General features: G+C 42.8%; 2 protein-coding genes across 3 annotated transcripts in view; one reads left to right on the forward strand and one right to left on the reverse strand.

The window, feature by feature from the left end:
- ankrd11 (ankyrin repeat domain 11) overlaps window positions 1-15,175 on the reverse strand; it is a 96,393-nt gene extending 81,218 nt beyond the window's left edge. For both annotated transcript variants that reach the window (XM_062470755.1, XM_062470756.1), the window contains exon 1: window positions 14,738-15,175. The gene's annotated coding sequence lies outside the window, so the exon portion shown is untranslated. The remainder of the gene's footprint in view (window positions 1-14,737) is intronic.
- The window catches only part of cbfa2t3 (CBFA2/RUNX1 partner transcriptional co-repressor 3), a 212,842-nt gene that overhangs the window by 39,733 nt on the left and 156,923 nt on the right, over window positions 1-16,186 (forward strand). The window lies entirely within an intron of this gene.

A 16,186-nucleotide genomic window follows, 5' to 3' on the forward strand; every position in this document is an offset into this window, starting at 1 on the left:
AGCTGCCGTATGGCAGTGTGAGATCTGATTCCCGCTTGTGTCATCATTGCTGAATTAACTAATTGTTCTACAGAAATTGTAGATTATGTTATTTAAGACAAATAAAGCAACTCTAAAAATATATAATTTAAAAGAAAAGGTGTTACTGTTTTCCCTTTCGTTAATCTGCGCTTTGTTTTGTTTTGGTATTTTGCACACAGCACAAGCACAATTGCCTGCCAAACTACAAACTCTGCCATAGCATACTTTGTTGGTGTTATTAGTCAAAATGGCAAAGAAATATGTGGTATGGCAGCATTTCATTAAAGTACATTTACATTTACAAAGTACCGGGTGACTCGAAAAACGTTGAATGCAAACTGTACCAACAACGGTTTATTTTTCATAGTTTGACGTTGAATATGATGTAGCCTACCACCTGAAAAACGTAAGTTGGCCTAGCCCTACTTCGCTCATGCTAACGCGCTTGGTTGAAAAATGAATATGCCTATTATAAGAATCACATCCAAATCAAATGACATTATCTTCTCCGGCCAAGACAACAAAATCTTTCTCTGTTGCACTGTTCCCCACTCAGCTTCTACGTAAGTTCGCATGCTGCAAGTTTTCAGGCAGTGATAAGCGCGCTCTGATGATTTGCATGTTAAACAAACAATATTTGTAATTTGTAGTACATTGAAAGAGATACTAAATACCATTGGCATTCGGTTACAACAGGACTGGTGATACGAGTCTTATTATTAAGTATGCTATTAGCGGCTGAATCTGCAATTTCCAGCAGCCATTGAGTCAGATCGGGAAAATGTTTGTACGTTTTATTTGTGTGAAAAAAAGATTAAGGATTAGTCGATTCAGACGTTTTAGTCGAGTCTTGGTCGACCAAAGAAAATCTTTGTCAGGGACAGCCCTACTAAAAATATCTATATATATATATATATTTTTTTTTTAATTATTATGAATTATTATCTTAAATACGTTTTTGTGCTCTAACGCGTTAAAACAATGTTTATTTATTGTTGACACATCATTATCGTTTCAGTTGATGCTGGAAGTTGAAGAGGTCTGTACTTAAACCATTGATCCGTTTACAACAATTAAAGATAGTGATCTACACGGTTTGAAATGTTTTGAATATAATAAACAATGTTTGATCTATACCTTGCAATATTAAGCTCATGAGCACTTAACCCTTGGTTATGACCAAAAGAGAAAAAAAATGCCTATGTATTACTTATGTTTCTTGTATCATTGATAAACTGTCATTATACTGTTTTATTATGCCTGTATAGCCATAACTTGGGTCTTTGTAAGGTGTGACTAGGAAAGGCCTGTGTCGCTGATGTAAGTCTAGAGGTCACAATATTGCCAAAGTGTATAATGCCATGCAACTTTGAATGAGGAAAATAGAAGGAGTGACAAGGCCATTTCTAGGAGCCCTATCTAAAGACCTAAACAAAAGCGATCTGGCATTCTGTGTCCTTTTTCAATGCCTGCGAAGGCAATGTTAATCATAGTGTATCCTCCCATATTGTGATACCATATACTCTCTTGATTTCCTGTATTCATTGTCCAGTCTTTTGTGATACTCAAGTGTACCAGACACCTGCACCACAGTTTGTGTAATAAATACATTGATTTTGTCTTTAACTCTTAATTCCTTTCATTGACTTGGCACTTTCAGAGCAATTGGGTATTATCTAATACGTCTTCATAGTTCATGAAGAAAGGGACTTTTAGTTTTTTCATTCATTCAATATTTTGCATAGTAATAAATGTATTAATTGTTATCCAGTGAAATTAGTGATTTATTAGCAAGGGGGTTTAACACTTTTGCAAGGCACTGTATCCATGTCACATTGTCTCATTGGGGGCTGAGCCCCCCTAAAGGTCTGATCCTAGAATCGCCCCTGGTATTGCCAAACTTTTTCGCCAGCGCAAGGCGCAACGTTAGCAGCCTATTGAAAAGTCTAAAGTTTTCGTATCGCTTCAGATTCCTCACTACATAAAATGTGGTTGTCATTTAAGTAAACTGTAGTCTTCTAAATTAAATAAACCTCATAAGGTCTGCGAAAAAGTAGTATTGCCAGGCAATACTTGTTTCAAAAGTAGGCCTAGTATTGCCATGGCAATGCTGACGGCGGCGGCAATGCCAGTGGTTAAGGTACCAAGACGGAGCAATGCACTATACACTATACACTAGCAATATGTACTGTAAATGATGTGGGCCTTCAATTGCAGGACTGTCTAAATTTGTAACTGCGTCAAAATAATTCAAACACGAAACATTGAAGCTTCACAATGACAGTATGAAGCATGCGAACTGTTGAGACAGGTAGGGCCTACATATCCCGTAACGCAGCAGCACTCCCAACTGCATTTTGGCGTTATTATTCCTTAAAGCACTTTGAGCTGCAATTCTTGTATGAAAAGTGCTATATAAATAAAGTCTTACTTACTTACTTACTAAAGATGCTGTAAAGCAAATTCCATGATTTGCTTCTCAGTACATTATATACGTGTGAAATGAGTTCCTAAAAGCATGTGCAAAGCGCAAAAATGTTGTCGCACTGAAATGTGGAGTTAGACCGTTGAACAGTTTCTCTCCCATTTCCAGCTCAGGTTTTGTATAGGCGGGGCAAAAACCCAACCTATCTACGTCATAGCGACCTATCTACGTCAGATCACAGACGGTTGCATTCTGTTACTCAGCTGGTACGATGCAAAGACAAAGTACAAACACATAAACACTCAGAGACTGCAGGTAGGTCTGTTCTGATATCTGCAATTGATTTAGCTAGTGATGCTGTTGTTGTTAAATTCAATAAATTTGAGGGGGCGGAGCTTAAGCTCCTTCAGGCGACACACCCCCCCAGTCTCAAGTAGAGAAGACTGCAGATTTTCTCACGATTTCAAAGCCTAATTCAACATACTTGTCATTGTTTTTTTTTCATTCGAATTTGGATGGGTAGTTAACAACACATTTTTCTTTGGTGTGATGAACTTAAAACTCATTTTATATTCCACTTTACAGCATCTTTAAGAGTTCAGGAGTCTGCCCATCTGTGCCAACCATAACATGTTGAAATCTAAAAAGAAATCATTTTGCGCTTCATAATGTAACTAGAGAGGGTACAATTTCTGGGGAATTTGTAGAGTGTGCTTGCTTGCGCCGGTTGCAGGTGGGTCCGTCCCCTTAAGTCTTTCCCTTCTAGTTACATTTTTCAAGCATTTCTACTCATATTGCATAATTCATTAAGAACCCCCTTTGAAACAAGCTACTGTAACAACGTTGTCACCAGCAGTATTTCAGATGGAATCGCGATTCAAACAGTACCATCTGCTATCTGAAAATATGCCCCCCAAAACTTAAATAAGCTTGACATTTATTTAGGGGGAAATGGCTAAAGCGCCGGAAATGAGAATGTTTCTTTTGACATAAAGTTTAGGCTGTGGCATTGAAGACAGCAAAGCATCACACAAGCTTGAGCTTAAATACATTATTTAATGTGACATTACTTACTGTACATGCAAGTCTTGATTTGCTTAAATGTAACCTACATATGCTGCTAGTACACCACGGCATAATACGATACTCGCTGGGCAACAGCACATCTATGCATGTTGTATCCATGCGTTGTTGCTAACGTGTGCTGACGTTGTGACGTAGGCTAGCACTGAATTCCCTTTGTTGACACAAGGCACCTTTTGCCACAAAAAAGTTGTAACCTAAACCGTGCAACGGAACGTTAATTAAAATACAAGCAACTCAATCGCTACCAAGACGAAACTTTTGACACCAACGTTGTCTATGTAGTACAAATATTGACAGATCCTTAGGGGTGGGAAAATAAATAAAAATAAGAAGAAAAAGATATATGTGAGAGAACAAAGGTTGTGCTCTCGCCGAAGGCTTGAGCACACCCAATAATAATGCCGACTGTATTTTCTATTGCAGTAAATCTATCCCACGTTAAAGAAAACAAGAAGGCATGTGGTTTAAAAGATGGCAAGTAATTAATGTGCACATCTGTATGCAATACAGGTTCATAATTGTTCGTTATTATCCAGAGCAGCAAACAAATCAATGTTTTGCACCAGTAACTGAAAAAGTTAGTAGCGCAAGTGCCACCAGTGGAAAAGGTTAGTGTAGAGCCCTGGCTTGGCTGGTGTCAGTGATTTTTGAGACGATTACTTCATGAACAGGGAGTCAATGGGTTTAACGACAACAGAACAATAGTAGGTTATCCACAATGACATTGTGGAAAGCAGATATCTTGCAGATAGGCCTATAGCAAGAATGACCAACCCTGTTCTTGGAAAATCATCATTCAATCGGTGTTATCTCTCCGGAGACACGGCTGGTGTTAGGATATGTTGTGCGAGAGCTTGCAAATATCCCTAGGCCATGCCCTTGTGGTGTCTAGAAGGAACTGAATACTACTGACATTCACTTCCTGTTTGCAGTCACAAGTGTTATTAGACCCGCCTGCTGGCACATACATCACTTCCTGTTGTCGAAGGAAGCCGTGCCAGTTATGCAGCGAGGCTGCAGTGGAGCTTGACAGCCTGTTATTATGGCCCCTAGAAAAACTCTCATTATCATTCCCTCCGAGTGCTCCACAGAACTTTCACTCCAAATCCACCCAGAATAATCTCCCTTGCAGTAGACATACACATACATACTTCCAAGAATCCATAAGCATGGTGGAAATGTGAAGGGATGCATGTTTGCTGCTGATGTGCATGTGCACCCCCTCCCCGGAGGTTTTGCTGAGAGAGATGGGGAGAGTGGCGTCTCTCTCCTTCTGGGAAGCTGTTCATGCATAGCTGGCCTCCTTCCATTGAAGGACAGGCTACACACAGTCTGAAAACACTTATCCAAGACATGGCCTGCAACACATTGGCTTTGCAGGTCTAGTGTGTATGTGTGTGTTTGAGTCAGTGATTTAGTGCAGGAAACCAAGCTAACAGTTAGCCTCACCGCCTTACACTTCCTGAGGAACCGTGGTTGAGCAAAGATGGAGAAAGCGTCAGAACATGTTGTGTGTGTCAACTGCGCTGCAGTGTCACTGTGCTTGGCCCGACTCAGGCCTGCGTGAGAGTATGGCCCTGAGTTTAGAAGCAGCAGCTTCACCTCAACCCAGATGGACTCAGACTAGTGCTCTCTCTCCCTCTTCATCTCTCACTGTGTGCTATTCACTACTCCAAAAATAACGTCCTTACGCACAATTGAATAATTCAGAAACTAGCAACTGAAAACTGCTAGGGAGTCAGGTGGCTGAGCGGTGAGGGAGTCGGGCTAGTAATCCGAAGGTTGCCAGTTCGATTCCCGGTCATGCCAACTGACGTTGTGTCCTTGGGCAAGGCACTTCACCCTACTTGCCTCGGGGGAATGTCCCTGTACTTACTGTAAGTCGCTCTGGATAAGAGCGTCTGCTAAATGACTAAATGTCTAAATGTAAATGTAAAACATTCATAATAGAACAGTAATAGCCTGAAATATATTGCCCAAGTGCCTGGCAGGTTAGAGAGACCACAGCACAGCCACACAGAGAGACCAGTTAGAAGAGACCTCATCCGCAGTACAGCCACACACACAGAGATACCAGCAAGGAGAACTCAGCCACATTATAGCCACACAGAGAGACCGGGTATGGAGAGACAGCACCAGGCTGAACAGGATTACGCAACACGATCTTAAAAATCTCATGAGGAATCTTGAGAGGTACTTTAACACACACTGATAATCATGAGATTAAAACACAATCATGGTGAGTTACTGCTACTGGTGGCGGCTGTTAGCCCTTTCTCCGCATGCTAAGACGCGGCACACAAACACACCGTGATGAACTGCAGGAGAAAACTGCTGTTGCGTGTGATTTGCAGTATCTGACATCCACTACCAACATAAAGCTTATGTTTCTGAGTGAGTGTGTGTGTGTTGCTCTAAAACCCTGGAAGGAGCTTCAGAAGAGTTTGACACTCGTAGGGGGAATAGCTGGAGTATATTTAGCCATGCTTAGGCTTAGAGTCAACAACATGCATGATCAACACCTGGCTCTCCTTCGCAGGTATGCAACACATAGCTGGGTCACAGCACACACTGGGACTGGTATTAGGCCTGGGTTAAGCACTGCTTGCTAGGGTTGGGTATCGAGAACCGGTTCCATTTTATAACCAGTTCAAAATGTACAAGAACAGTGGATTCGATAAGGCATTCGCATTTCGATTTCTCACTTCGGTTTCTAACTTTATGAATATTACGATCCCTTGGTGGTATTTTTCCGTAGAGAAAATAGCTAATTTGCAAGAGGTTTCTTCCGCACTGTCGCTTGTACTCCCCTTCATCAGCCTTTCACATGGCTAGAGGCTGATTGGTTGACTTTACAGCTGACATATAAAGCCAAAGAATTTCTAGCCTAGGCTACTACCTCTACATGAAATGATCGCCCGACAAAATGAAACGAAAATGGCAGAGTGGCCACAAAAAAAGGCTAAATTGCTCAAACTATTTAGTTGGAGAGCTCCGAGATATTTTCTGGCGAAATATATCCAATGAAAATAAATGGATGGATGTTGAGGATAAGAGCGTAGCTGTCGTCACAGATAGTGTTCTGGCAACTCCAGCTTTAATGTTATGATTACATTTACATTTAGTCATTTAGCAGACGCTCTTATCCAGAGCGACTTACAGTAAGTACAGGGACATTCCCCCTGAGGCAAGTAGGGTGAAGTGCCTTGCCCAAGGACACAACGTCATTTTGGCACAGCCGGGAATCGAAAAGGCAACCTTCTGATTACTGGCCCGATTCCCTCACCGCTCAGCCACCTGACTCCTTAGATGTCAGAAAACAATTTAGTCTTGATGAACGTAGGAATTAGCTAGCTGTGTGTTCCGATAGTAGGTTAGCTTACTAGTTACAGAGCTGTATCAGCAGTGTTCATGTCAATTTGCTAGTTGATAGCAGCACGGTCAGACATTATGCACAAAAGTGACGGCTCGCAAGTAAACAATTTTCCCAGAAATAGAAATGACAGGTTAGGCTCGTATTTATTTCCATCTCATAATTTGACATCAACTTTGGATGCTTTTTGTAGTTATATAGTGTAGGCTATAGGCCTAGTACAGGATTCAGGGCTCCAGAATAACTTTTTTTACTAGGAACACCGTAGCCCCTGACTGAACATTTTAGGAGCGCAGGCAGAACATTTAGTGGCACGCCTTTAAAATCGACCTGCAATGCAATTATTAATGTAACTAGAGAGGGTACAATTTCTGGGGAAATTGTGGGGTGTGCTTACGTCGGTTGCAGATGGGTCATTTTTACAACTGATATACAGCGACGCACCACACAAGCTTGAGTTTAAATACATTATCTAATGTGACATTACGTACTGTATGCAAGTCTTAGCTATGCCTTAAATGTATGATGCACTTATCAATCAGTCCTCCTAGAAGGGGCGATTTTAGACCCTTTTTAGGGGTTCTCAAGCACACAAATTTCATCTCAGCACCCCTAAAAATAATAATAATAAAAAATAACAATTATTATTGTTTAATATCATTTGATGCTGGTAGTCCTTAGTTTTTTCATTCATTCAATATTTTGCATAATAATACATAAATGAATTAATTATTATCCAGTGAAATTAGGGATTTATTAGCAAGGGGGTTTAGCACTTTTGCAAGGCACTGTATTCATGTCATATTCTCATTGGGGGCTGAACACCCCTGAGGGTCTGATCCTAGAATCGCCCCTGTCCTACACCACACTTGCTGAGCAACAGCGCAAACACATGCAGAGATACAGTAGCTAACAACGCTAGTGCAAAATAAGCATTTAGCTGCTCGGCTCCATGATGCCGGGTAAGAAGGGCTCGTGAGACAGCTCACCAAAAGAACGAAGGGGAACCCACTTGTCTGGCAGATAAAGACATGTTCGTAGGAACCTAGCGAAAAATAGCCTAAACATTCCCAGACTTTTAGCTACGGTACTAATGCTGAGGGCTCGCTGATATCGCTGTCTTACTAGAACGTGGTATCTATGCGTCGTTGCTAACGTTGTGCAAACCCAATAAATTCAAAATGTGTTGGTCGCACGTGCGCGAGAACTTGTAAAAAATGCTTGCACTGTCTCAAAAACTGGTCGCAAAATACGACCATTTGGGCGCAGTCTGGAGCCCTGGGATTGGATAATAAGCCTACAAATGTTGTTGAATAAATACAGAAAGCGCGACATGTTTTGTTTTTCACAGAAATATCAATTATATTCTCCTGTGTCTATTTGCACATCTGAATCAGAGCTAGCCAACAGAACATTATATTATATTTTTTCTCTCCAGATAAACTTTTGGAATCGGAACCAAGATTCGATAAGAACCGGATTCAAAAACCAGAATCAGAACCGGAATCGATAAAATTGAAACAATACGCAACCCTACTGCTTGCTGGCTAGAAACACACCGAGGCTGACATATCTCCACCCCGCCCCACTCCCTGTTCACTCTCTTTCTTTGCTCCTCCATTTTGAAAAAGCATGGTTTCCCCTCCAGCAGTATACAAATAAAGAGTGGGTTGCAGTTTGTCATGGTGTTACGATACTATGCCATGGAGACAGTGACCTTGATAAGCGTGCTATCTATTCCAAAGTTTATCTACGGAGAAAATACCTATATAGCAGTTGCTAGTGTTGCTAAATCAACCAGGCATGTCACTTTAAGAGGCAGAGCCAGTCCTTCCACATATACATAAGGGAAAGTCCCGTGGCCTACTGAAGGTGTGTTTCTTCTCTCTCTCCCTCCCTCAGCAGCAGTCAGACTGCCCCAGTTAGAGACATACCAGGCTAGAGCTCGGAGACACTGGAAAACAAACAGACAGTAGTCAGACCTGCAGGGCAGCCAGCTGCTGTTAGCCCATCTCTCAGCCTGTGAAACCAGATCTCATGGCAGTTAGAGCAGTACAGGTTAGAGCACATAGAACTAAACCACCAGGGCTGGGCTGGTGTGTAAGCCCTTGGGTTCTGAAATCCGTCACTGGAGCAACAGCAGGGAAGAAACCGGGTGCCGAGTCGTCAAGGTAACGAGGTGCAACAAACCCGCACTTTTCACGACCAGCCAACAGCATAACACTGCTTGGATGTGGCCTGGTCTAACAAAGACTACCTCAGCCGGCCACTAGCTTCTTTTAAGGCTACCTCAACCACCTGGTCTGATCTGGTCTGACCCAGGCTACCACAACCACCTGGTCCAGGCTGGTCTTTCCCATGCTACCACAACCACGTGGTCTGGTCCCAACCAATCAAACACAGCCCGGGCGATAAAACAATAGGGATATGCACCGCCACAGACAGCAATAAGTAAAATGCTTTATAGTTTCACTTAAAAGCATTACATTCAAACCGCCAGGATAACACATAACCCTCCAAACAAACCGTAAGCGTGCCTTTTTCTCTCTCTTAATAAACAGCCCACAATGTCCCTTGATAATAGAGCGCGATAAGAATGACATGCAAAAAAGCAAATCATTGTATCGTTTGGTTGCACCATCAACATGTGACACAGAAACAGCGTGGAGAAAATATGTGCTGACGGTTAGCAAGAAGTTGTTCACAAAAAAGGCCAGGTCAGCTCATCAGTATGGCAGTTTTTATCCATTTCATGCCTGACCTATAACAGAACACTGGTGTGTAAACTGAGCAGGAAAACCGTTAAAAAAGGGAATACAACACATAAACGTATTGTATCACCGTAGCCGCTTCAACACTTTGGAGTGCAACCAGTGTTTTTAGCTGACTAGCAGCTATATAGCTAGCTCGGTCAGTCCGTTCACAAAGATTGCATGGTTGTGTCGTTAGAAGGGTAAATCGCCATTACGTGGTCATAGCTATTGTTAATTTTCTGTTGTTGTGCAAACATTCAAATGATTACCTGTGTGCCTTGATGAATATAGTAGTTACATAAGTACGGTGGTTACATAAAAAATTAAGTGGTTAAATTCTAAATGATTTCTTCTGGTCTTTATTAACATCCTAAAGGTAATTAAAAATGATCATTAATTATCAATAAATAAATAAAATCTATATTCGGCTATATTACCCAGCCTTGTCCCCTGGCCTGCACAGGTAATGCAGCCTTCTCATCACACTGTCTCAGTCCCAGCCTGGAGAAACACCTTGATGGTGCTACTGGAGAGACAGAGGAACCAAATAAATGACACACTGGCCTCGATACAAACTCTGGAGCAAACTCTGTCTCAGTGTCTGACCGGGCACAGAGCATACTGGGAAGACATTTCAAAATACAAAGCCTTAAAAATGCCATAACAATATAATTTCCTCAACGGTACATTTCATACAAGCAAGGAGCAAAAGGCATCGGCAAAAAAAGAGTCAAAGTTGTTGTAAAGATGACCAACCAGACCCAGCCTCACCGACCCCTGGCGGGTTGTAAAGGGAGAAAAACAGCTGAGTGGTGTGATTGTGTGCTCGTCAAAGGAGGGTGCTTAGAGGCATTGTGCGATGTATATGGCACCCAGGCCGCCTGCTAAAAACAAAGTGTGGCTCCGCTTGGCCCCGGCATAGGCGTCCTCTCTATAGCTTTTGGTTAGGTATGCTTTTCAGTCACGCACATCCCCTACCCCCTCCCCCCACCTCCTAAACCCCTCCCCCCTTCCTGTGGCTGCATTTCTATGTAAATGGCCAGCAGGGTGAATGGCTGCAGCTGGCCCATCAAAAGGCCAGCAGTGCTGAAGGCCCCGTTGATTGAGATTCAGCCAGGCCAATCATACCCTACGCAACCCCACCTAACACACTGCCAGGACACACTAAAACACACACAGACCCCCCAGTACTAGGTCACCTCCCCCCACGGCCTGATAGCTGCGGTCTCACACACACACAACCCACTCCGCAGCACTATTCCAGGCCCCCCACCTTTCATCTCTCAATTGATCTTTATAAAGGTTTTTGTTGAGGGACAGGAGCAAATAGAGGATACTTGGCGATCTGCAGGTTCATTTAGTCTGCTCTGCTCAGTAAAGCCACTCCTAAAATGGCAGTCCTTTTCTGGAGCATGTTCTACCCATCAGTGATAGAAGCATTTAAAAAAGGCTGGATGAAACCCAGCTCAATGCTCTCTCTGATAGGCAGCAACTGAGATGAGAGAAAAGGAGAGAACCGGTGCAAATTCGCAATAGCTGTGACCGCGTACGTGCATGGGCCAAAGGGTGGGGACACTTTTGTGGACCGAGCGGAGCGAGCTATAGAGTTGCTGGTGGCAGTTAAACAGGCATAGTATGAAACATTTAGGAATGGGGAGAAGAGACCAGCGGTTCCATGAGAGATGGCTCTCTCCAGGGTAAGACAGACCGAGCAGGCAGGCCAGAGCAGCCAAAACCAGAGAGACACGTCAAGAGGAGTTCCAGCCAGTTTTACCAGAGTCTCTCTCGACTGGCTAGCTATCTTATGACTTTACGTTACAGCAAACCTAACATCCTAAAGCATGTCAGATGTGAGATCTCACTTAGAATTTTACCTTCCGGCAACCAGAGTCCATTCTCTGTGCCACGTATGGGTAAAACATCAGCCCGTTAGCTCAGCTCTCAGCAGATCAAAACACCAACTGTTGTCTCCGGCTTTACTCCCCTCCCTCCACTGCTAGTCCCACACCCCACACCCTCCCCGTGCTCTTTCTCCACTCACATCTGCCCACACTAACAGAGCTGCCACCTCCCCCACGCTTAACATCCACATACACACTCCCCTCCGCTCCCTCTGTTTCCCTCTAAAACACTTAAAAACAACACATACTAACATCTGATTAAGATAGATACTTGACTCAAAACATCAAGGATTTGAAGAAAAAATTCACAAAAGAATGACCACAACAACCATTGTTCATAGTAGCAAAGAACAGGCTAAATAATGACCTGGGGTTTTAAAATGTCTCCCACCTCTGAACGAAAGTGACTGACATGCTAACTCTGACTAAGAAGCTACCAGATAAAATGTTCAATCTTCAAACATGCCTCTAAAAAGATCAAAAGCGATGCTGTTAAAAGTACGGTTTTGAAAATGCAGCAGCGCAGAGATGGGGAGAAAACCTTTGCCTTTGATGTGTAAGAGTCAGGAGAAGAAGCAGAGGAGGAGGAAGAGGAGTGAGAGAAAAACATGATCAAAAGTGGTGCAGAGGAGCGGCAGGGACAGGCAGAGCATAGGAAAGGAGCAGGCATCCGACAACAGGACCCTCTACTGTTCCAAATGAGGCTCCACTGATCCCTGGGGGAGAAGGGGCGGCCACTGCCATTTTGTGTCTGCGTGTGGGAAGAGAGGGGCAGCAATGGATTTCAAAGAGCTCCGAATGGCATTTGATGACGCCGGCAGGTTGTGATATGAGGAGAAAGCTATCCAAAATGTACTCTGCTAGAGAAGGGAGGCCAAATTGTAGTAGCCATGCTTGTTTACCAACAGGCCGAGCACACACTCAGCCCACTCACAGGGTGGGGGAGGGGAGAAAGGAGACAGAACACGAGGGCAGGAATTCAAGCCACCAAAACAGGATGATCAGAAGAAGTAGGTTACCCCAACGACCAACACACACACTGTACCCTAGCTTATGTCAGGCACAAGCTCAGCCTGCTGAGCCCAGATAACATTGCATCAACAGAATGTAGCCAGGCAGCCTACGCTGGCCAAGGTTCCCTCTTACCACTGACACAACACTGACCGCTGAGGATTCCAATCAACAGGCCTAGAGATGAACAGTAGAGAAAAGAAGCACTCAGTCGTTTACTCATTCTCATAGCTAAGCATTGAATAATTACCATGATAAAGACATCTATCCTATCTGTGGCTCATGCGTCAATCTTGCATATCAGCAGGAAGGCATGCACATTCACTAGAGAAGGCAGCTCTGGTAAACAGGCGATAGTTCAAACCCGTTGAGAGGGGATGTGGTGGGATCTGAACCACAACCTCGCAGTGACAGTAGCCACGCTGCCAGCTAGCTCACGGCATGATAACACTGCTAAACAGCAATGTGCGTAGCTGTTCTTACACACCCTGCACTGCAGAATCTGCTGAAAGCATCACCAAGACCAGAGCATCAAGAGCTGGGCGAGTGACGGTGGTGCAGGACCTGGTAACTGCAGCAGACACGGTCTGACAAGAGGGAGAAGCAGCTCAAGACAGGCTAGACTGTCTTGAGCTGTGGACAGAAGTGGCCTCCTGTCCTGAAACACAGGAAATGGCTGAGAGAAAGCACCGCTCCCAACACAGGACCCCACTGACCCATTTAGAACTCTACTTCCTGTCTCATATGCACACTCTCTGCAGCTCAAAGTGGACAAGCCTCTAACCTACTGTGGATGCTGGTTCAACATGCCTGAATCAGTTGCATGAGGTTCTATCAGTTGATGCAGGACCAAAACCAGAACACAGCAAACTATCAACACCCTACTACATTTGTCAGCCACAGTAAGAGTAGATTAAATCTGTCTGGGTCAGACATTTGGAACAAAATACCAGATCCAAGAAATGGCCAAACTAAATATTTATCATAGGCTACTGCGCTTGAAAAAGTTGAATTGGGTAACATCTCGGAAACTACGTCACAAAATATCCTCCTGCCATAGATAACCATGATGAATGCTGCCCCTGCTTACCCAAATACCTGACCAGAAACAAAAAATAACACAACCTAACCTTTGAGAAGATTCATACTAGTGAACACTAGGATACTAACAGATTGTGTATTCACAATTAGTCATATCTACAAGCTTGTCTGAATCACAAAGAAAATAAGAAGCTAACAAGCAAAAGTGAGCTTGAAGGGTTTGTCTCTGTGGACTTCCATAGATCACCTTAACAGTAAGCATAGGGGCTCCCGACAGGAGTTGAGGACGAAAACACCAGGGGCAGAAGCAGCCCCACTGCAGTGTTTCCCCCAGCACTGATACTGCACCAACCCACTGCTCATCAACCACATTTTTCGTTCTAGTCAAGCAAAAGAGTTCCACGGAGTGTCCTGTCAGGATACTGGTGAATACAATGATCTTCAGCACAGACACTGCTGATGACACTAATATCCTCAGTGCCATCCTGCTGCTCTAAAGGAGCTCCTCCTCTAAAGGAGAGCGATCATGCACCAATGAAGAATCTACATTAACTTCAGAATAAATGTTATCAACAATTAGCTATGTGACAAGAAAAACATTCGAACGACACCATTACTTCTCCAACGGAAAAGGTGTTTCACACACACCAAGGATATTTTAGTACTGAATTTTCTTAGGACGTTTAATCACTGGGCATAACAACACAACCATTTTGACGAACCTACTTTAAATGTTTTAATACAATTGCCTACCTACCATGTTTACAAATATAGCAATATACTATGAAATGTCACAGGGTTAAGTAACTGGATCAGTCTGGGGTGGATACCTACAGTAGCTACCTAGGTTTGGTTGTCAGCTACTAGTAGCTCTAGTAAGCTTGTTACATAAACGGTCATGACAAAATGTGACAATACTAGCTACTGTAGCTACACTACTGAGGCCTACTACTACTACTGGGCTAACAGCAAGCGGACGTTGAACAACACTTAAAGGGTAGCTAACGCTACAGAGCTACAGTAGCTAGCTAAAGTAGGTTAGTTTAGCTGGCTTTGCCAAGTGGCTATCTTGCTTGCTAGCTGAATGTTATTATCGACGACAATGTGTTACTACTAGTGTACTTACCTTCGATAGAATTTCAGCTAACGTCGGCTACTTCTTAAAAGTCTATAAGCTTATCCCCGATATTCCCACCCGATGCTTGATTTTCCCATTGGATACTCTCCAGTTGATCAAACTGCCGATTGGAGACATCCAACGAAACTTGCTGAAAGCATCTTGGATCAAAATCAGTTCACTGGAGGCTTGCTAGCTAGCTAGCTTGCAAAGCTAGCGCTAGCACTAACGTTATCGAATTCTCAGACCAACAAGCGGATGAAAAAGCTTCTCAAAACGCGCGTGCAGAATTATTACGTAGTCTTCATAGCTAGAAATTATGATTAAATTGTCTATTAATCAAAACTGAAATCTTGATTGGTGAATTCAAAGTAGAGAAATGTGTATTTTTCCGTCAAATTTCTCTGCTGCAACCACTTCCAAACCGTTATCAGGCGGCCTTCTCAAGTCCAGACTTCGACGCGGAGAGCAGGAGACCGAAGCGGAATGAAACAAGGAATCTGATTGGGTGTTGTTTGTGGGCGGTCACAATTTTTGTGCCTGTGCAACTGACGCCATTAGGAGTCGAGTCAGGGATGTGGCCTGAATTGATAAGACTGTCAAGAGTGGCCAACATGGTTTGCAAAGAACTCCAGTTTCTATAAAATGAACCTATCTCCATTATACAGTAGGGAAACCAAGCAAAGGAAATGGAGTACGGTAAGTGGGAGAACTTGATTTACGTTACTGTAGTCTTTGAGACATATCTATCTTACTTTTAAGCGAATACAACACACAGCCAAATTCACAGTAAAATATTTGATAAAACTGTATTTATTTACGGTTTAGTGAGCCAGAAGAAAATGTTGTCATGCAAAGTGGGAAACTAGTCAGAACATAAAAACATAAAATGGAGACACTAGTTGGCTAAATCGACAGTTATTACAGTTAACACTTTTCTATTGTGTTTAAAAAGCTACACAAGTCAACCCATATTTAGTGAGCCGTCGGTATGCACTATCATCCATAACAAATGTACAGACAATTGAGTGAGTTTCGTCGAGCAATAAACATGGCGTGAATGTCAATGAAACAAATGATACTATTGGTTAAGAAATGAAAAAAATCTTGAACGTGTTTCTGATTGGGTTGTTGAAATGTTTGTCATGGTAAGAGTGCTTGCCTTATTTTTCCTGACAGAATATATCAGAGCACCATATTTGAATAAATAATTAAATAAGAACAATTCATGTATTTGTCAATTACATTCGTAAAATGATATACATAGACAGTGCATGTTTTAGATTTATGAAATAAAATAAAAACAACAAAGTATAATTATATGAACAAATGTACAAATATTGCATAAGAGGGGTAGAGTATGTTTTCTATTTTAGTACTCAGCTGTGCCCTTGATGTTCTTTCCTCCTAATCATCAATCAGGACAATAGCGCTCTCTACCGCTACACAATTGAATTG

This window comes from Osmerus eperlanus, chromosome 10 (genome assembly GCF_963692335.1).
Source record: "Osmerus eperlanus chromosome 10, fOsmEpe2.1, whole genome shotgun sequence".
In the NCBI taxonomy this organism is placed as follows: Eukaryota; Metazoa; Chordata; class Actinopteri; order Osmeriformes; family Osmeridae; genus Osmerus; species Osmerus eperlanus.